Consider the following 21,769-nt stretch of genomic DNA (forward strand, 5'->3'; position numbering starts at 1 on the left):
CATTGGCTTTTTTAGCTGCTGCATCACACTGCTGACTCATGTCAAGTTTGTGGTCTACCAAGACTCCTAGATCCTTTTCACATGTACTGCTATCAAGCCAGGTGTCACCCATCCTGTATTTGTGCCTTTCCTCCCCCCCTAAGTGTAGTACAGTGGTGCCTCACAAGACGAATTTAATTCATTCCGCGAGTCAATTCATTTTGCGAAAAATTCGTCCTGCGAATCGCGGCTTCCCATAGGAATGCATTGAATTTTTTTTTTTGCCCACAGGAACGCATTAATTAAATTTCAATGCATTCCTATGGGAAACCGCGATTCGCAAGATGAACCTTTCGCGAAACGAATTCGTTTTGCGAGTCCCCATCAGATCGCAAGACGAATTCGTCTTGCTAAGGTCGTCTTGGGCACCACAATGCTGAGTTATTGCAAGGATAAAATGGAATAACTGGATGAAAGATTCCAATGTGTTTGTTAATGAAAGGAGTCGGAAGTATGTTATTTTTAAAAGTGTTTCCTTATTTCAAAGGGCTGCCTTCTTCCTCCTCCCCCGATATCACATCGCTCTCATAGAACATCTTGATGCCATCTCTCTCGTTTCCAAATGTTTCTCCTTGAGCTCTGTAGAAGCAAAGCTGGTCGTGGTGAATGGAATTAGAACAAAGTGTATGTTGTGTGAGGGCTGATTTCGGGGAGAAAAGGAGGGGTATGGTACAAGAAAATTGTGAACGGAAAGGAATGGTTATTAGCTGTCCTCTGTCTCCTAATTCAAAACGTGGCAGCTAGACTGGTGACTGGGAGTGGATGCTGGGACCCTATAACACTGGTCCTGAAAAACCTATGTTGGCTCCCAGTACTGTATGTTTCTTAGCATAATTCAAAGTGTTGGTGCTGACCTTTAAAGACCTAAACAGCCTCGGCCCAGTATTCCTGAAGGAGCGTCTCCACCCCCAACATTCAGCTCAGACACTGAGGTTCAGCTCCAAGGGCCTTCTGGCAGTTCCCTTACTGTCAGAAGTGAGGTTACAGGGAACCAGGTAGAGGGCCTTCTTGGTAGTGGCACCCTCCCTGTGGAATGCCCTCCCGTCAGATGTCAAGGAGATAAGTAACTATACAACCTTTGGAAAACATCTGAAGGCAGCCCTGTAGGGAAGTTTTCAAAATGTTTAATGTTTTATTATGTTTTTGTATATGCTGGAAGCCTCCCAGAGTGGCTGGGACAACCTAGTCAAATGGTTGGAGTACAAATATTATTATTATTAAGCCATTAAATCTAAAATCTAATTTGAGAACCCTTTGGAGATAAGGACAACTAATGATGAAATAGCTACAATCTGCCCTGAGTCTGTGGAATACTTTAAAACATAACTAAATAAAATTAAGGACCAATCGTATGTGTGCAGTAGTTAACCCAGTTGGGTGGGTCTGGCACCCCTAAAATGGCACTGATCCTCAGAGGACAAGAGTTTGAACACCTGATTGGCTGATGCACATCAGAGTGGACAGATTTCAACTTTGCTGGATCCGTTTGCCACCCAACCCCCCAAGAACCCCAAGATCCACCAGCGAGAGTCAGATGAAATTTCAGTTCATGAGGGAGAATTGTCAGCCTCCAAAGTTGTGTGCGTGTGTGTGTGTGCACAGTTATCAATCTTTTTTGTTTGTGAAGAACACTGAGATCCAGCACCAAGGGCCTTCTGGCGGTTCCCTCACTGCAAGAAGCAAAGCTACAGGGAACCAGGCAGAGGGCCTTCTCAGTAGTGGCGCCTGCCCTGTAGAACGCCCTCCCATTGGAGGTCAAGGAGATAAACAACTACCTGACATTTAGAAAACACCTAAAGGCAGCCCTGTTTAGGGAAGTTATTAATCTGTGATATTTTAATGTATTTTGTTACTTGTTGGAAGCCGCCCAGAGTGGCCGGGGAATGAATGAATGAATGAATGAATAAATAAATAAATAAATATTGTTAACAAGCAACCAAGATTAACCGGAATATAGAAAATTAGGTGTGCTTCCAGAGCAGTTGAGAAAAGCAAGATAAATATACCCCCCCCCAAGCAACAACCCTTAGCAGCATTTAAAATGCATTGATACATTTAAAAACCTGGGGAAATGCAGACTTCTTTTCCTGGCACTGAAACAAAAGCAACGTTGATGCCAGGCAAGTCTCTCTGGGGTGGGAGTTCTATAAACAGGGTGCCATTAATCAAAAGGTTTTCGCTTTGGTCACCCCGTTGGAGAAAAATCTCCAACCCAGAAGCCCAGTGCTAAGCAGCCTTAGGGTTAGGGAATAGGGTTAGGATTTTAACTTCTAGAGACCCTGGGGAGGGAGCTGAAGGACAACATCAAACATTTTTGAACAAGGCATCTGCAAAAAGAAGGGCAGTGATTTAGAGCAGGAGTTGCCAGACAATGGGAGCTGTCCTTGGTAAATAGGAGAAGTTGGTACGTAGGTCTTTAACCCTTCCACCTTCTGAAGAATGGTTGTGCGTTGATGCACACAACTGCTCTGTGTTGCATTGAGTTCAAACTGGAATAGATTGCGCCAGAGATCAGAATCCTGGTCCAGAGAATCAGATGGCCATGGGGAGGTAATATGATGTTCCTGCTTGCTTTATCACTCCAACTGGCTGGCTGAATCTTATTGTTAAGAAGGAATAATAATAATAATAATAATAATAATAATAATAATAATAATAATTTATTTATACCCCGCCCATCTGGTTGGGTTTCTCCAGCCACTCTGGGTGGCTTCCAACAGAAAAATGAAATAAAATAATCTATTAAACATTAAAAGCCTCCCTAAACAGGGTTGCCTTCAGATGTCTTCTAAAAGTCTGGTAGTTGTTTTTCTCTTTGACATCTGGTGGGAGGGCGTTCCAAAGGGCGGGTGCCACTACTGAGAAGGCCCTCTGCCTGGTTCCCTGTAACTTGGCTTCTCGCAGAACGATGGGGGAGACGCTCCTTCAGGTATACTGGACCGAGGCCATTTAGGGCTTTAAAGGTCAGCACCAACACACTGAACTGTGCTCGTAAATGTACTGGGAGCCAATGTAGATCTTTCAAGACTGGTGTTATGTGGCCTCAGCGGCCGCTCCCATAAAGAAGCTGCAAGGTAATGCTGCGGTTGCCACTGCTAAAGGCCCATAAAACTCTTAAGTATCCTGGGGCTTAAACAGTGCTTCATTTTGTTCAAATACCTAGTATATATATATATATATATATATATATATATATAAAGGGACCCCTGACCATTAGGTCCAGTCGTGACCGACTCTGGGGTTGCGCGCTCATCTCGCATTATTGGCCGAGGGAGCCGGCGTATAGTTTCCAGGTCATGTGGCCAGCATGACAAAGCCGCTTCTGGCAAACCAGAGCAGCACATGGAAACGCCGTTTACCTTCCCGCTATAGTGGTTCCTATTTATCTACTTGCATTTTGACGTGCTTTCGAACTGCTAGGTTGGCAGGAGCTGGGACCAAGCAACGGGAGCTCACCCCGTTGTGGGGATTCGAACCGCCAACCTTCTGATCGGCAAGCCCTAGGCTCAGTGGTTTAACCACAGTGCCACCTGGGTCCCTAGTATATATAGTATATATAGGAGCTTCCAAAATAAAAATAAGAACCAGAGGAAATGAAAATTGCTCTCAGAAAATGTCCATGGAAATTTGTGGAAACAACAAGTGTGTGCTCTCTCTCTGAGCCATAGATGTGTTACAGCTGGACACAACGTGCGCAACAAAGAGTTAGATTTAGGTTGGAAGAGCGTTTGGTTTGCCACACTGTTTAGTATTGTAGCAATATCAGCAAGTTATACCTGTGCATGCCCATTATGAAGAGCAGCTCTCCCGGAGACAGCACTTTTTCTGCCTTGAACGTCCGTTTGCAACTTGCAGCCAAATAACAGAGGCTCAACGTGACCTCTCTTCTTTATTCTTGAGAAGTCTAGTGTGAATATTGGATCGGTCCACGCTCCCCCTTGCTGCTCCTTGTCAAATTAACAACTCAGCTGACCTAAATTGCCAGACACATGGCTGTTTACTACTCTAATTATGCAAAATAGCATGGCACTCCCGGCAAACCCTCAATTTCTCTCTCCACCCCCCCACCTCCTCTGTATGTTTTAGGTCTAGACATTTGTCTTACCATTTTTGATTCCTCTTGATTCCCCTGTTCTGCTTTGATTCCCCTGTCTGCCCCCTCTGGTATGTGTGTGAGTTCTCTCTCTCTCTCTCTCTCTCTCTCTCTCTCTCTCTCTCTCTCTCTCTCTCTCTCTCTCTCTCTCTCTCTCTCTCTCTCTCTCTCTCTCTCTGCTTGTCAGAAATTTCTTTTCCACTGTGTGGGAAGGAGACAGATTTTTTACTGTCTCTATTTTCATTTCCTCCCCTCTCCTCCTTTCCTTTTTGCCCCTTCCCACCTCTCCTCCTTTCCCTCTTCCGCTCCTTCCCCAGTCCTCTTCTCATTATTTATTTCCCTCCACCTCTTCTGTTCCCCCTGCGTCTCTCCTCCTTCCTTCGGTCTTATTTTATCTTTCTATTGCAAATAATGTCTCTGGAATAATATCACATCCTAGTTCCAGCAGCTATGCATGTTATTCAAGGTAAGAGCTTATTTTAGATTCTCTGTTTGCAATAATGGCTGTCTGGGGTAGATTGAGTAGATTGCTAGCTTACTAAAAGTAGGTAATGCCTCTTTAATTCCCCCCACCCTCAATTTGGCGTTCTGTGTTTTATATCTTGCCGAAGAAGGAATCCTAGAGTAGTAGCTAATCTACATGTAAGGCTGCTACCTGTTGGGGAGGAATGGATGGCTGGCTTCCAGTTTCCTCAATTTCCCTTTGAGTGAACTGTGGCTACATTTTGCCTTTGATCTAAAGAATGGATTTTAATCGTTGCGGAATTCCATCCCCAATCCTATTGACTTTTGTGCTATCCTTTCTTTATGGCAATGCTAGGAACTTTGAAATTATGCATAGGTGCTTTATACTAATATTGATTTAGAGGTCAGAACGGGTTCTTTGCAATCCGTAGAAGTATTGTCTTCCGTTTTATACTGGCCATGTGTTTCTTAGGGCTTTACTTTACCCTGGAATCTTTTACAGGTAGATTTTTCTTGTACTTTCATCCCCCACCCAAAGTTTGCAAGTGGAACTTTTAAAAGGAAGATGCTTTGCTCTGGCAGGAGAAAGTTTTTATTAAGGTAGCCTTCCTACATTTGGAGGTTACTCATTCATTTAAGGTGGATCCTTTTAAGGTGAGCTGCAGCTAAGAAATCCAGCAGAGTCACAGGTGGACAGACAGTTAAACCCTTTTGAGAACTTGCAGGATGTAAGGGAAATGGTTCCTCCCTTAATTGTTTGAATTCTTATGCCTTAGTTTTACTTCCCCCTCCTACCCCACAATTAAGAGAGCATCATATTGGTTTGCATATTTCGTCACACAGCAATTTAGTTGTTTAATTGCTGCCCTGTTGATGTTGGAGTTGTCATCATCTGCTTTCATTCACAATTTTTGGATCTCCAGGGGCTCCTGGAGAGAGCTTCTTAGCCAATTCATGTCACATTCCAGCCATGTGCTTTGTAAAAGTGTTCCCATCACACCATACATGAATCATTTCTCCTTTCGTTGGGTGAATCAGTTTTCTGAAAGCTTTTTTCTTGATCTCATCCCCTTCTCAGTACAATTAGGGATAGATTTGAGAGCACCATTCTTTGGGACAATTGTATAAAAAGCTCTGACAAGTGCAATATTCTATAGTCACAGTAGCACAGTCATGAAATGTTTTTCATTAGAAAAAATTGACTCACTCTGGTCTTCCATAGTAGTAGAAAATTCAAGAAGTTAATGTCGGCCCCCTGGCTAGTGATGCTGGTCTCACCAGTAACCTCGGGAGACTTTGCAAAGTCCCTACAATTGGCCCAATATCCAATTGATATTGGCTATTGTGCCAATATCATTTAAATATTGGCAAATTGGCAAATTTGCTACCCATAATCCATGGGGCAGTTTTTATCTGGCCCGTAGCAACTGCATCAAATTTTAATCAAGGAATGGTTGCAACCCCCCCCCCAAAAAAAACCTCACAGCAATAGCAGGCAAACTTTTTAAAGTCTTGGATCTCTTCATTGATTTTTTTTTATTCTAATGCTATGCCTGAACACATGTTCTTCTTAATTGTGAATTCCAAATGGGCAGATGGCACAATCTTTATTTTGGAGCCAGACCACTTCTGAGGAGTCAGTTTGCGCAGCAAAATGGCAACTGATAGACCACAATCTATAATGCTCTCCTCCCAAAAGAGATGACCCACCCTGTGTTAAAACCTTTTGACCTGTAAAATCAAAGCATCAAGCGCTTTTGAGCAGGAGTGGGGAATCTAGGAGCCCCAACAAAATCTGGAAAATTCTTTTGAGAATGATGAACCCGGGCAGCTCCTTAAGGCCTTGCTGATTCTGCCACACAAAAGGTCCTGCTGATTTTCAGCAGGGCTGCTCAAGGGTAATAGTTGTGGCAAATTCTAGTTGGAATTGGCAAATTCCCCATCCTTCCTATGCCAGTAAGAACAGCTAGTCCTGTAGAGCAGTGGTCCTCAACCTTGGGCCTCCAGATGTTTTTGGCCTACAACTCCCATGATCCCTAGCTAGCAGGACCAGTGGTCAGGGATGATGGGAACTGTAGTCTCAAAACATCTGGAGGCCCAAGGTTGAGGACCACTGCTGTAGAGGACCTCAGAGATGACCAGAGACATTTGGGTGCCTGAGGTGGACAGCCCAGCAGTGCCTAATGGCCATGGAGCTCAGAGGGAGCCCATAACTGAATGACAGAGAGTCTCATTTGCATGTGAATGTCATACATCCAATCCTTGGCATTTTTGTTTTTTTAAAAAAACCCTCTGGGTGCAAGGTTAGGACTCTATCTGAGAGCTACCCTGCCACACAATGTGTATAACAATGGGCTAGAGATAATGAATGCCAAACCTTTTGGCATCCAGATGTTGTTGACTCCAGTTACCGACCAACATGGCCAATGGTCAGGATGATGGAAGTTGGATGTAGTCCAGCAACACCTGGAGAGCCACAGGTTCCACACTCATGGGATAGATCAGGGGTCAGCAAACTTTTTCAGCAGGGGGCCGGTCTACTGTCCCTCAGACCTTGTGGGGGGCTGGACTATATTTTGGAAAAAAAAATGAACGAATTCCTATGCCCCACAAATAACCCAGAGATGCATTTTAAATAAAAGCACACATTCTACTCATGTAAAAACATGCTGATTCCCAGACCGTCTGTGGGCTGGATTTAAAAGGTGATTGGGCCAGATCCGGCCCCCGGGCCTTAGTTTGCCTACCCATGGGATAGATCAGGCATCCCCAAACTTCGGCCCTCCAGATGTTTTGGACTACAATTCCCATCTTCCCCGACCACTGGTCCTGTTAGCTAAGGATCATGGGAGTTGTAGGCCAAAACATCTGGAGGGCCGCAGTTTGGGGATGCCTGGGATAGATAGTCAAATTCAGTAGCATCTAATCTACCGAAAGGTTTTCCGCAGAACTGTTGCTCATAGCCATTGCATTTTCAGCTACCATGGCTGCTATTGCCCCCCCACCCAATCCTCAACTATTTGACTCCTCAACTAGATTCAGGGTAGACCTATGTTGAGCTTGCTTGTCTGTGCAATGCTTCACACACTCTTGAGACACTCATTAGGGAAGCTGTTTTTTTTTTAACCACTTCCTGTTCCTCTAATCAGATTGCTTTGCCTGCTGTACTAGCTCCTGACTTCTTAAAACTTGTCAAGGGAGAGAAGATCTCTTCTGTCTTTTTGGGGGGCATTGTAATTTGAAGATTATCATTTGCTTTTCTACAGTATATTACTGGTGGACAATTTCTACCTTTTAAAGATTGCTTTTGTTTTGATGTATTTCTACAAAATTGTGCTGCTGCTTTAAAAAAAGTTCCCTCAATAACATTATTTGTAGAATAAACAAGGTGCAATTAATTTTTTTAAATTAAATTTGTAAAAAACTTTTACATTTTTAATTCTTTTTTTATTGAAGTCAAACAAATCAATGCAATAAAAATAAGAGAAGTACAAAAAAAGCAGCAGCGCAGTTTATCCAGAAGAGACTTAAATCAGGTAAGTAGAATACTTAAGATCATTAGGAAATCCAAATTTCACATTGTAGCATAAAGAGGGAAGGTGCAATTTTTTAAAAACTGAGCTGCTATAGATCTCTGTGTAAGAATTTTCTTCTGCAATCTGATTAAACTGAGCCAGGTGAGATTTGCATATAGTCAGGAGGAAGGGAATTAACTTCAGCAACGAGAGCAGAACAGCCATGGCAGATTTTGGGCTGCAATCCTAAACACACTAAGCAAATCTCACCAAACACAGCCCACTCTGTCTGATGCATGTTTCCATGCGCAGGCACACATACCCTGAGCTCTGAGGGAAGTTGTCATTTTTAAATACAAAGCAAAGCCAAAAGTTCAGCCTATGCAAGAGAGAATGTGTCTCTCACGAATATGCAGAGCACAAATGAATACAGTGAATGTGACTTCGCTCACACCTACTAGTCTACCTTGAGCTGCCCGACATTTTAACTTCAGCATGTTATTTTAAAAAAGTTTTTCTATTGAGTGTCATATATAATGAATCTACTTTAGTGCCAAGTTTTTAGACCTGGCAAAAGTGGGTTGTGGATCATAAAACAAAACGGGTTGTTGTTCACTGCAACCAGCTCACTGGCTACGTCTCAGGAATATGCTGCTGTGGAAACCCTTAGACATGAGCTTGACTTCTCCCCCTCCTGTAATCTGTTCTGTCTCCATCAATTTAGAGATTCTGATCCTCATGGCAGAATCTGAATCTCATGTGTCAATTCAGCAGCCTTCTATACCCAAAGTGATATTGTTTTCCCAGAGTTGTTTTTTTTTAAAGTTAGCTTTTTATTTGACATCCCTTTTCATTTCCTATTTGCTCCTGCAAGACTAACTAAGGGAAGAGTCCTTCGTTAGGATGCCTTGAATTATGCTGGTGTGAATAATTGATCCCAAGATTTGGGATCTTGATATAGAATCATAGAATCATAGAGTTGGAAGAGGCCACAAGGGCCATCCAGTCCAACCCCCTGCCGAGCAGGAAACACCATCAAAGCATTCCTGACATATGGCTGTCAAGCCTCTGCTTAAAGACCTCCAAAGAAGGAGACTCCACCACACTCCTTGGTAGCAAATTCCACTGCCGAACAGCTCTCAGTGTCAGGAAGTTCTTCCTAATGTTTAGGTGGAATCTTCTTTCTTGTAGTTTGAATCCAAGATATGTTTATTCTGATTCTGTAACTTTCCTGGCTCCTGTATCTTCCACTACAAAGCAGTGTTTGATGGGGAATACTGGCTATCCCTTTCTTTTTCTTCCTTCTCCCTGCTGCAGCACATTACCCCTCTTTCTCTTGACTTATTGGAATATGGAGATCCATGTAAAATGTAGCTTTGCCCCGGGGGCACCAATGGTTTAGCTTATCTTGCTCACACAACCTCTCTGCTTATGCCCCCATTACAATATGCATTATGTAAGCTAATTTGGCTTGGGGTACTGAGGCACATTTAGGGAGTTGTGGAATGCTGTACTAAAGTCACCCAAATTCTCAGACTATGCTATAAAATGCAGCAGTTGAAATAATTATGTAAATTGGGTATATTTGTGTAACTTGGTTAATTCCATGATACGCAGCCCCAAACTGTGTATGTTTACTTGGAAATGATTTTCACAAGAATCCTTGAGGCTCAGTCCCAAGTATTTTTGAATGGGGTTCTTGTTGTTGTTGTTTAGTCGTTTAGTCGTGTCCGACTCTTCGTGACCCCATGGACCATAGCACGCCAGGCACTCCTGTCTTCCACTGCCTCCCACAGTTTGGTCAAACTCATGTTGGTAGCTTCGAGAACACTGTCCCACCATCTCGTCCTCTGTCGTCCCCTTCTCCTCATGCCCTCAATCTTTCCCAACATCAGGGGTTTTTTTCCAGGGAGTCTTCTCTTCTCATAAGGTGGCCAAAGTATTGGAGCCTCAGCTTCAGGATCTGTCCTTTCAGTGAGCACTCAGGGCAGATTTCCTTAAGAATGGATAGGTTTGATCTTCTTGCAGTTCATGGGACTCCCAAGAGTCTCCTCCAGCACCATAATTCAAAAGCATCCATTCTTCGGCGATCAGCCTTCTTTATGGTCCAGCTCTCACTTCCATACATCACTACTGGGGTTCTAACTTTTGTCAATTTCTTTGGCTTTTTTTGGCGGCAGCAACAGGGTGTGTGTGGAATTTATATTTCTTTATTTTAAAAATCAATGAATTAGGGAAGAAGAGTTCAGTTGATTGAGGCAGAATTTCAGCACCATGGAGAACAGCTGAGGCCTGTATATCCAAGCTACTTTAAATTTTATTTTATTTTTTTAAAGAGCTATAGGCACATTCACGCCAGACAGTGTAGGGTGCATTGCCCGTGTCTGAAATTCAAATGTCCAATGTATACTTGATAGAAATTTCAAATAGCATGCTCATGCACTTTCTATCTCACATTAACAATGCTCACATGCAGACAAGGCCTGTGGGGAGTCTAAAATATTTTCTTTTCTTTTTTAAAAATTCATTTTTCATATAACAAAACATATATCTACATTTTCCATAATCCAAAATACATATGCAGCATTCTTATATAATAATTTCTCACTATTGTTGTTTCTTATTAAATAGTATCTTCCTGTAATGTAAACCCTTAATGCAGGCATAGGCAACCTTGGCTCTCCAGATGTTTTGGAACTACAACTCCCATGATCCCTGACCACTGACCCTGTTAGCTAGGGATCATGGGAGTTGTAGTTCCAAAACATCTGGCGAGCCAAGGTTGCCTATGCCTGCTTTAATGTATCACAATATTTACTGAATAAAATCAGGAAAAGAAGCGGAAAAAGAAAAAAAAAGAAAAAAATTGAGAAAAAAGGAAAAAAAGGGGGGGGGAGAAAAAAAAGACTTCCTGTCAATTCCTTGTGCAGTATACTTCTGACCACGAGTGTACATAAATCAATACTCTTTTCATATTGCTTGTCTATGGTTGTCTAAAAGATTTTCTAGTGTTGTATGTCCCAAACACTTCCAGCTTCTCTTATTTTCTGAGGGGGGCTTTCCCCAAATGCAAATCATGTTTGCTCACTCATTTATTATCAGTGGTCAAGACAATGTAATATCCCAAAACAGTACCAAAGTTCTTTTATTGCTTATTTTACTTTTTAATTTTATAAAAATCTACTTTCTATTTTCATTTATTTATCTAAACCATTTATACACTCACAACAGTGTAGCTTCTGTGGAGCATTCAACACAGTTACTAAAGAGAGACAGAGATAAATCAGTTAAGATCAGGCATCCCCAAACTGTGGCCCTCCAGATGTTTTGGCCTACAACTCCCATGATCCCTAGCTAACAGGACCAGTGGTTGGGGAAGATGGGAATTGTAGTCCAAAACATCTGGAGGGCTGAAGTTTGGGGATGCCTGGTTAAGATCAACCACAAAATCAGAAAAGCTTACTGCTGAAATTTCAAAGGTCTTCACAAAATTCAACAGGGATGGGCTCTCTCCGTTAACCATTTGGAGGGTGTTCCACAGAACTGGACCCACAATACTGGGGTGGTTTGGGGCAAAGGGTCCTGCACACCCCCCCGAGCCCCTGTCACAATTGTTGCACCGTGAACTGTTGAACTGTGGTGTGTGGTGCTGGGCTACTCCTCTGACAGTTGTCATTGCAATTTGTGGCATGAGTTCTGGGGTGGAACTTTACCTCTCACCATTGCATGCCCTTCTGCCATTTGTGCCTGTCAAGAAAAAAAGTTGTTCCTGCAACACCTCTGCGCTTCTAGATATGTTCTCTCACTGCCCCCTCTTAAAGATACAGTAGTACATCGGGTTAAGAACTCAATTCGTTCTGGAGGTCTGTTCTAAACCTTAAACTGTTCTTAACCTGAGGTACCACTTTAGCTAATGGGGCCTCCTGCTGCTGCCGTGCGATTTCTGTTCTCATCCTGAGGTAAAGTTCTTAACCCGAGGTACTATTTCTGGGTTAGTGGAGTCTGTAACCTGAAGCATCTGTAACCCGAGGTACCACTGTATTGCACACATTTTCTTGGTAATAACATTTTACAGAAGTTTTTATTTTTATTTTGTGTGTGTGTGTGTAAGAAAGAGAGCGAGAGGAAGAGAGAAAGAATTATGGGCACCATAGTTCATTAAGGGTGGCTGGGAGGAATTTTGGCTCTGTGAGGGGTGAACTGCATTGCCCACAATTCTTTTTTTTCTGTTTCCTTCTTACAAACACAATCATTTTACTTTTATATCACATTCTCAATAATTTTCCAAATACCACCCTCTACTTCCCTCTCCCCCACCCAACTTCCCCTCACCCATGTGAGATCTTATTGGCATTTGTATTATTGTTTCTTGTTGTGTTAGCAGTTATTTATACTTAATAGTCATACCCTTTATAATTTCATCTTGTATCCTTGCGAGTCTTTCCTTTTACATTTATATTAAACTTAATTTCCATATCCATATTTTTTCATATATATCTCTACACACTCCCACTCTTAGGTTTTTGCTTGATGCCATTATTTTTGCCATCTCCATAAATTCACATATCTTAATTATCCATTCTGATAATTCTGGTATTTTTCCTGTTTTCCCATTTTTTTGCCACTAGTCATCTAGCCGCTGCTGTCACATAGAGGAATATATTCTTTTTATCTTTGGGAATATCATTGGTTATTAAGCCTAAAATATATGCTTCTGGCTTTTTGAGAATTCTTTGAGGTTGGAGGAATGTGCTTTAAACATACAGTGTGCTTCATTCCTAGTCTCCAAGGGATGCTACCAGATTCTGTGGTCCAGATTTCTCTGTCATGGTCAACTTGTGTCGGACTGCAGGTGGGAGCTCACACAAATCCCGATAGTACAAAGAAAACTGAGAAGTTAGAAAGAAGGCAATCCCTTCACCTGGACACCTGGACTGTAATGTTGTTTTCCTCATATGGAACGATCAAAGGAAGCTGCCATATACCGAAACAAAATGTTGGTCCATCTAGAAAAGCATTGCCAATGTTGACTTGCAGCAGCTCAGCAGAATTTCAGACAGGGGGCTCCCACAGTTCTACCTGGAGATGCTGGGGTTTGAACCTGGGACTGTTTGCATGAAAAGCTGGTGCTCTATCACTGAGCTAAGGCCTTTCTTCGTAAGAGCAATGCATTATATGGTCCCTTTACCCACAACCCTGGCATTGGTTTAGTGACTTGGTGAGAACCAGGCCCATCTTAGAGCAGTGTTCTACATTTTGCAGTGTAACTGAGCTGCTTATTTTCAAGCATTCCAAAACTGCATATGTGTTACGGTGTTAGTCGTCGTCGTCATCATCATCATCATCTATTTAAATAAATACATCAAATACCTCAGTCCAGTTGCATCTGTTAAAGGAGACCAATTGCCAACAGAATGCTCATTTTGCGGGGTGTAAGATAAACTGAAAAGATTTTTAAAGTAGAACTGGAAACTTTAATTAAGGATTCCAAAATTAGGTGTCCATGTGTGAACTAGAAGCTGGAGCAAGTTGGGTACAGGGAGACATTGATATCCTGCCAGTGGATAAGGTATTGCACTTTTGGAAACGACTCCTTTTCTAGTAACCAGTCAGTTGTTCTAGCATGTGCTAAAGGGCCACATGCTGTTCAATGGGATGTGAAATTGCAGCTTGTAATCCAGGAATTGGGCCAGCTTGAATAATTACACTATTCCTTCAGCAAATACCCCTGTATTTTGCAGTGGCATTGTCTGGCAAGAGAGAGGAATTTTCTACCTCCTGCTGAAAATATCTGTGTGATGGTTGCTGAAGGGTTTCTATGGCTTATGTTTGCCAGGCATCCATTTTGGATCCGAGGTACAGCTTCCAGCCTAGTGCTTCCTCCCGTGGCTAGTGTTTCTTTCCTAGCACAAAGAGCAGTTGCTCAGTCTGCAGAGCTAAACATTCCTCAAACAATTTTACTAAGTGGTTTCATGAGAGGTGAATGTTTTGCCTTGCTAAGGATGTTCCATTCAGGCAGGTCTGCACTTTGTAAACTTAGGCTGCATCCAGGGACAGAGGAAGGGGGTGCGGTGGGGGCGGTTTGTCCCAGGTGTCACCACTGAGGGTGTGTGTGTGACAAAATGGCGGGCGGCACTCACCGTGAAGCCACACATCTCTCCTGGGAGTGACGTGGTGGCTTGGGCTGCCACAAACGGCCCGACAACCACCTCCCTTTCAGCTGTAGGGTGGCTGAGTGGGAGGAGGCATGCAGACTCCTTGGAGGCCCCACGGAGTGTCCTGCCCTGGCTCGCCTCGTCCCATGGGTGGCTGGCGTTTTCCTGGCGTTTCCTTACCAGATAACCCTCATGTTTCATGTTATCTTTCACATGATGTAAAATTCACTTCTGGAAATATAGTGGAAGTTCAGCAGTCATTTCCGTGTTAATTGCCTCCAGGAAAAAAAAATCCCCCTTGACCTAAGGGGTAGAAAAAGCAGTGCATTTCAGAGGGAACTTTGTCCCACATATTAGACTTCTGAAAAAAAAACATTGATGTGTACATGCATGCACATACAGTGGAACCTCGGTTTATGAACACCTTGGTTTACGAATTTTCGGTTTACGAACGCCGCGGACCCGTCTGGAACGGATTAATTCACATTCCATTACTTTCATTGGGAAAGTTCGCTTCAGTTTATGAATGCTTCAGTTTATGAACAGACTTCCAGAACCAATTACACCCATGCTTTCGGTTAAGTACGCTTCAGGTTGAGTACTCCGCGGACCCGTCTGGAACGGATTAATCCACTTTCCATTACTTTAAATGGGAAAGTTCGCTTCAGTTTATGAACGCTTCAGTTTAAGTACTCCGCGGACCGTCTGGAACAGATTAATCCACTTTCCATTACTTTCAATGGGAAAGTTCGCTTCAGTTTATGAACGCTTCAGTTTAAGTACTCCGCGGACCATCTGGAACAGATTAATCCACTTTCCATTACTTTCAATGGGAAAGTTCACTTCAGTTTATGAACGCTTCAGTTTATGAACAGACTTCCAGAACCAATTGTGTTCATAAACCGAGGTACCACTGTATATGTGTATTTATGAACGCATGAATGAAACAGCTAAAAGAAGGAGCAAAAATCCTAATGACAATACATAAAATATACCTGTTGAAGAACAATACTGAAAAACTCGCCACAAAAATCAGTCTCAAGGCAGGAAAAAAACAAACCCCACCCAACAACTGGATGCCAAATAAGATGAGAACCAGAACAATATCCAGTTCCAAACTGCTGGGAGAATAAAGCCTTCTTCACTTGGTGCTAAATAGATGACAATGTCAGGGTCAGGTGAGCCTCCCAGGGGAGAATGATCTACAAATTGGGGGTGTGGGGCTTCCAATGGAAAGACCCCTTCTTTTGTCACCACCCTCCTTCACTTCTCTTGGAAGTAGCATCCACAGAAGGGGTCTCTAGTGATGAGGGTCAGGCCAGCTCACATGGGGAAATGTGGTCTGAAAGGTATCATAGCCCAAACAAAACTCTTTTTCGGTCAAAACCAGCACTCTGGATTGGACTTCACATCACTGTTCCCGTTGAGGGATTTGCAGTGAGAGAAATGAAACATAAGCCTGGGATACATGGATGGAGCATTCTGGCAGAGGGCTGGAAGTAGAGGAGGTCCAGATAGCCCTTAACAGAATAATGACACCACCCTGGCCAACGTCTGGATTGATTTGCCCTCCCATTTTCAGTCTTGCTCACCCTGCAGAGCTTTGTGGTGCCAAAAATTGGAGCCCAGGACCTGAACTGAATACTGCCCAGTGGGAGGGCATCAATTTCTTTTTCAATATAAATATAACTCTTTTATTGATATTGACTTGGAACGTCTCTCAACACCCCACACCCCCACTTGAAGGTTGAGTCAATGCAGCCCACCCTCTTAAATCCCATACAATGACTCAGAAACTTTTCATACAGGGGTGTGAATCACTCACTCACTCAAAGAGACACTGATGACTTTTTAGTGACAGCTGAAATGTTTTTTTTTTAAGCCACACAATTATTATTTTTAAGCTACCCTTCCCCTTTCTCTCAGAGCCCTATCTCCGTTTGTACTTAAAGCAAACGGGAGACTTGGGGAAGGGGGACGGCATCTCCCAAGATATACAGTACTTCCCATCAGGAGCATAACTTGAGAGCAGCGCTGTAATGAATGCTGTCTTGTGCCCATAATGTCAAGAGCTTCTTCTCTTGGGCTTGAGTGTCGTAAGGGTAAATTTGATGTTAGCTGGTTGCATTATGGCAAACCTTTTACTCTGCAGGGAAGAAAAGAAATTGGGGAATAGAGCTGCGTTATGCTAAGTGGCATAGCAGAATGGCTGCTAAGGATCATGTTGGGGTAAGGGTTGTTGTTGGATTCAATTCTGGACAGGATGTCTCCTTTTAATAACATATGTAACAGGAAAAGGGAGAAACAGACATAAGACAGGTCTTGTTTTATCAAGCCAAAGGTGATCTGATCTAACAGGGCCGGCCCTACCATTCGGCAGCCTGAGACAGAAAATGCTGAGCTATCTGTGCAGTAGAGCCTGTTTGGCGTCCCTTTGCAGTGGACAATGTTGTCCTGTTGCCGTGGTTGAAGTAAGATTCTTCTGCCAATCCAATTGGCTTTTGTATGTGGAATTGGTGGTGTTGGGTGGTGCCATCTTGCCCTTTGCCTCAGGCAGCAAAATGTTGTGGGCCAGGTTGGTCTGGAAAGCTTTTGAGCAGCATACAAAGGGAAAAGCCCCCATCTTCCTCCCCTCTGCATCCAAGTATCCAATCCTCTGAATATGGAGAATCCATTGAACTGTTAGCTCCGCCCTCCAGGGAATTGCCCCCCCTTTTTAAAAAAGGCCATATAAATGAGTAGCTTTCGACCTGCCTTGGCAGTGAATTCCATAAGTGAATTTGTATTTATTCTTTACAAGTTTACAGGTATGCATCTGGTAGTACATAAATTTGGACATTTGGAGAGACGCAGCGAAAAAATGCAGCAAATAAACTGGGAGCAAGTCCTCTCATTGTAGTGTTTCTTGCATTGGCAGGAGAAGCTACCCCCATCAAAATTCCCTCCTATGCATTAAAAGCATAGGAGGACTCTTGTCCCAAACAAACTGGCATTTTTGTGGTGACACCTACAAATCTAGAAGATTTCAGTGAGACTTGCAGGAAGACAGAGAGATCTCACTGAGCAGCAAGCTTTGACACTTTAACACCACTCCCTTTTAACTGTCTAATGTTGTGATTGCTTGGCACCGATGAACTCTTGCCTTCCCAGCCCTGCAAAGGCGCGATTTTTATTTTGCCAATTTTTATTTCTTTAAATGCTCATTGTACCCGAGAGACTTCAGTTTGCATGCTAAATTCCATTCCATTCAAAAAGATGCTTTCATGAGCATCGCCAAAGTGTGTGGGAAGAACATTTTCAGATGCAAGGTTCCTCTGACTTGGCACAAGCCGTAGCCACAAGCCATGTAGGGACTGGCACTGATCACCACAAGTTCAACCAACAGACTGAGAAGCTGGACTTTTCTTATGAACCGAGAGCTAGAACAATATAGTGGCTTAGGCTGCAGTCCTAACTCCACTTGCCTGGCAGTAAGCCCCATTGAATTCAATGGGACTTCATTTATTAAAAATACACACATTGCTTTTCTTTGTAAAGCTTAAACAACAACGCATGAATCCTCCACTTCTCAATAACTATGATGCAACGCCGAATATAGCCATGTTATAGAACATAATTAAAGAATGTACAAAATCCAGGTTACCTGGTAAAAGAAAAGAAAAATAGCTCAGTATCAGAAATCAAACCAGGCAAAATATTTTATGACATACAAAGCCCCCTGTGCCATGGCTTGTTCATGTGTGTAATAAAATTGTACCATTCTGCTGTAAGTTTATCCATGTATTATAACTTCTTGCCATTTTTAGCTTATGTGTAAGTTTTCATTTAAAGTAGTCTGCCGCACCTTTTGGTAGCATATCATGAGAGCTGCCCCTTCCAATCCCTTATCCAGCTAATGACTTAAAGTGAACATTCAAGTTTTCGCCTTGAAATAAATCCGTCTTTTGTAGACCTTGGCCAGTAATTTCAATGGGACTTACTTCTGAGTAGACATGGTTAGGATAGTGTGGTAAGAGTGTGATCTGGGAAAGTGACTGATTTCAAATCTCAACCTTGAACCTTAGCCTTAAGCAAGCTACCCTTTCTCTCAGACTTGCTCCCCCCACCTACAATATGGAGGTGATGGCAATAGCTTATCGTACAGGGTCGTTGTAAGAGTTAATGAGAGATTTTGAAGTGCTTTGAACACTCTAAAGTACCATGTAAATGCAAAATGTCAGGTAACCCCATGCTACTTTTTTGTGGCATTGGTTCTAGGATTGCCACATATTCATCTGGCCTCTGTTGCTGTGCCTTTAACGGCAGACACCAGCAGGTGACAAATGCTTAGTCTCTGTGCCATTGAAAGCTTCACCTGTGGAGTTCTGCACATATCAAGCCCCTCTTAAAAGCAGAACAGCCCAGACTGTTTCCTGCGCCTTTAGTTCAAGCACTAAATCTGCTGCTCAGAAGCTCACAGTTTCTAAGTGTGCAGCTTCCATTATTACTTATCCATGACTAATCTAGATGGCTAACCAACCAGTCCTTATTTTCGACTACATCGACTATGCTAGTAGCCATTATTGCATTTTCCAGCAATGACTTTCATAATCAAATTATGCATTGCATGTGCATGAATAAGTACTTCCTTTTGTTTCCCTGGAGCCCACTTGCCAATCACATTCATTAGACGACTTGGAGGTCTAGCAGAGAAAGAGAGAGAGAGAGAGAGAGAGAGAGAGAGAGAGAGAGAGAGAGAGAGTTGAAATTTTCCCGTGCACGCTGTTCATATTTTAGGGGCAAATTAGATCCAAGAAGCATGAATGTGAAATTAGGATTGTTATTTTTGTTGCTTGCATTTCCTTCTGCTGAATCTCAACTGCTCTTCCACCGCTTTGGAAGGATCCTTTTAACGCTTGTCACAACCTGCTTGGCATTGTGGTTGGAGAGGTAGCATGTGCGCATATTGAATATTGGTACAAACCTAGACAGCATCTTAAAAAGCAGAGACATCACCTTGCCTACAAAGGTCCGTATAGTTAAAGCTATGGTTTTCCCAGTAGTGATGTATGGAAGTGAGAGCTGGACCATAAAGAAGGCTGATCACCGAAGAATGGATGCTTTTGAATTATGGTGCTGGAGGAGACTCTTGAGAGTCCCATGGACTGCAAGAAGATGAAACCTATCCATTCTGAAGGAAATCAGCCCTGAGTGCTCACTGGAAGGACAGATCTTGAAGCTGAGGCTCCAATACTTTGGCCACCTCATGAGAAGAGAAGACTCCCTGGAAAAGACCCTGATGTTGGGAAAGATGGAGGGCACGAGGAGAAGGGAACGACAGAGGATGAGATGGTTGGACAGTGTTCTCGAAGCCACCAACATGAGTTTGACCAAACTGCGGGAAGCAGTGAAAGACAGGAGTGCCTAGCGTGCTATGGTCCATGGGGTCACGAAGAGTTGGACACGACTAAACAACAACAACCCACTATCTGCAGCAAAGAGCAGGAAAAGGTATTGTCTCTTGCAAAACTCCCTGGAGGGAGCATCCCTGGCACAAGATAAATTGTCCCCAGACAAAAGCCATCTTGCTGATCAAGTGGAACCCTCCCCTCCTGCCTTATCAGTTGCTCTAGAAATGCCCTCCCCTCCTGCCAGTCCAGTGCTGCCAAAATGCTCTTGATTGCTCTTTTTAACCCCCCTTCCCCTCAGGTTTGCTGCCACACCAGATGGTGACAGTCAGCCGCTCAGCTGGTGGCTGCAGCACTCTGTTCTCCTCTGCTCTGAGCCTGCCTCCTGGGACCGGACGTAAGTGGCTTTCACAAGGAGAAGAGGCTTGTTAATTAACTGCCTAGCTCCCCACCCCACTTCTTCGTACTGTGCCTGATTCCAGAGACTCCAGTGGCAGGAGGGGAGGGAGCAAGCAAGCCTGGAGGGGGTGCGCTGGCTCGATGCTGTGCTCATTGCACCCCCAGCTGTGCCCCTGTCAGGTGGGGTTGGATTGCAGGATGAGGCTCTGGGCTGCACTAGGGCTGGCCTCTTGCCTTCCAATCATGCTGTTTTCTCTCTGTTGGGAAGAGGAGTCACTCTGGCAATTAAAGCCAGATGAACCCACGCGGCGCCTGTTTCCAAGGCCCCTGCTCACAATCTAGTGCAAAGAGAAGACACTCTGCACTGCGGTGTTATAAGAATTTTAAGGTCTCAAATATAGAATAAACATTCATAAATGCACACATATCTAAATATATATAAACCATGTGCCTGAAATAGTGTGGGAGAGCTATCCTGAAGCCCTTTTGACTCTCCCAATGACCTCAAATATTCCTCTGCAATAAGGGAGGCAAATGGGGAAAACATTCCCCCTGTCTTTTCGCTTACAAATCCTGTCTTAAGGGCATCTTTGTGTATGAATAGGGTGAGCCCATGAGCTGGATTCTGGCAATAACAGCACAAAAGAATGGCCAGGCTGTCCAGGTAATGCAATCAGTGACCATTTTCAGGTATCCTGGCAGACAGGATTTCTGCTGTAGACCCTCCTCCTATGATGTATGGATGTATTGGGGGTGGTGGTCTTTGGCTAAGGGGGTTGGGCAATGCCCAAAACCTTTAAAGGTTTCTGCACACTTTTGTTCAGGGTCTCCCCCTCCTTGGAAAGAGGGGAGAGAACTCTGTTCACGACAGAAAAATAAATATCTGACTTGTTTCCACTGGATCCTGCCCCCCACCCATTCTTCTCTGACGGAACATTGACTTTGGGGACCTAGAGTCCCATGGGGAGTTGGGCAGCAAAAGCCAAACCCCAGTTTTTTACATCAGCGGTCATGGAGCTGCTTGGCATAATATGTTTGTTTGTGGAAACACGTGTGTGATATAGAGGCATCAAACTAGGCAATGCACATGCATACAATACAAAACAGGTCGAAATATAGGTCACAAATACAACTTAGAGAAGAGGAGCAGCGTTGATTTTCTTCTAGGTGGTTTTGGGTGTGTAGACCCTTTAGGTAAAGGTAAAGGGACCCTTGACCATTAGGTCCAGTCGTGACCGACTCTGGGGTTGCGCACTCATCTCGCATTATTCGCCGAGGGAGCCAGCGTATAGCTTCCAAGTCATGTGGCCAGCATGACAAAGCTGCTTCTGGCAAACCAGAGCAGCACATGGAAACGCCGTTTACCTTCCCGCTGTAGCGGTTCCTATTTATCTACTTGCATTTTGACGTGCTTTTGAACTGCTAGGTTGGCAGGAGCTGGGACCAAGCAACGGGAGCTAACCCCGTCACAGGGATTCGAACCGCCGACCTTCTGATCAGCAAGCCCTAGGCTTGCTGTTTAACCCACAGCGCCACCTGGGTCCCGTGTAGACCCTTTAACCTTCCCCAAATAAATTCAGACAAGACTCAAATTTTTGGTTTGGTTTTTGGCAGAATTTAGGCCACAATTTATGGATTACATTCAAGTGAGTGGTTGCATAGGCTCTGGTTCGACTAGCTCCCTGCACCCTTGCAGGCAGCACTGACCCAGGGCAC

This window comes from Zootoca vivipara, chromosome 7 (assembly GCF_965207765.1).
Source record: "Zootoca vivipara chromosome 7, rZooViv2.hap1.1, whole genome shotgun sequence".
Taxonomy (NCBI): Eukaryota; Metazoa; Chordata; class Lepidosauria; order Squamata; family Lacertidae; genus Zootoca; species Zootoca vivipara.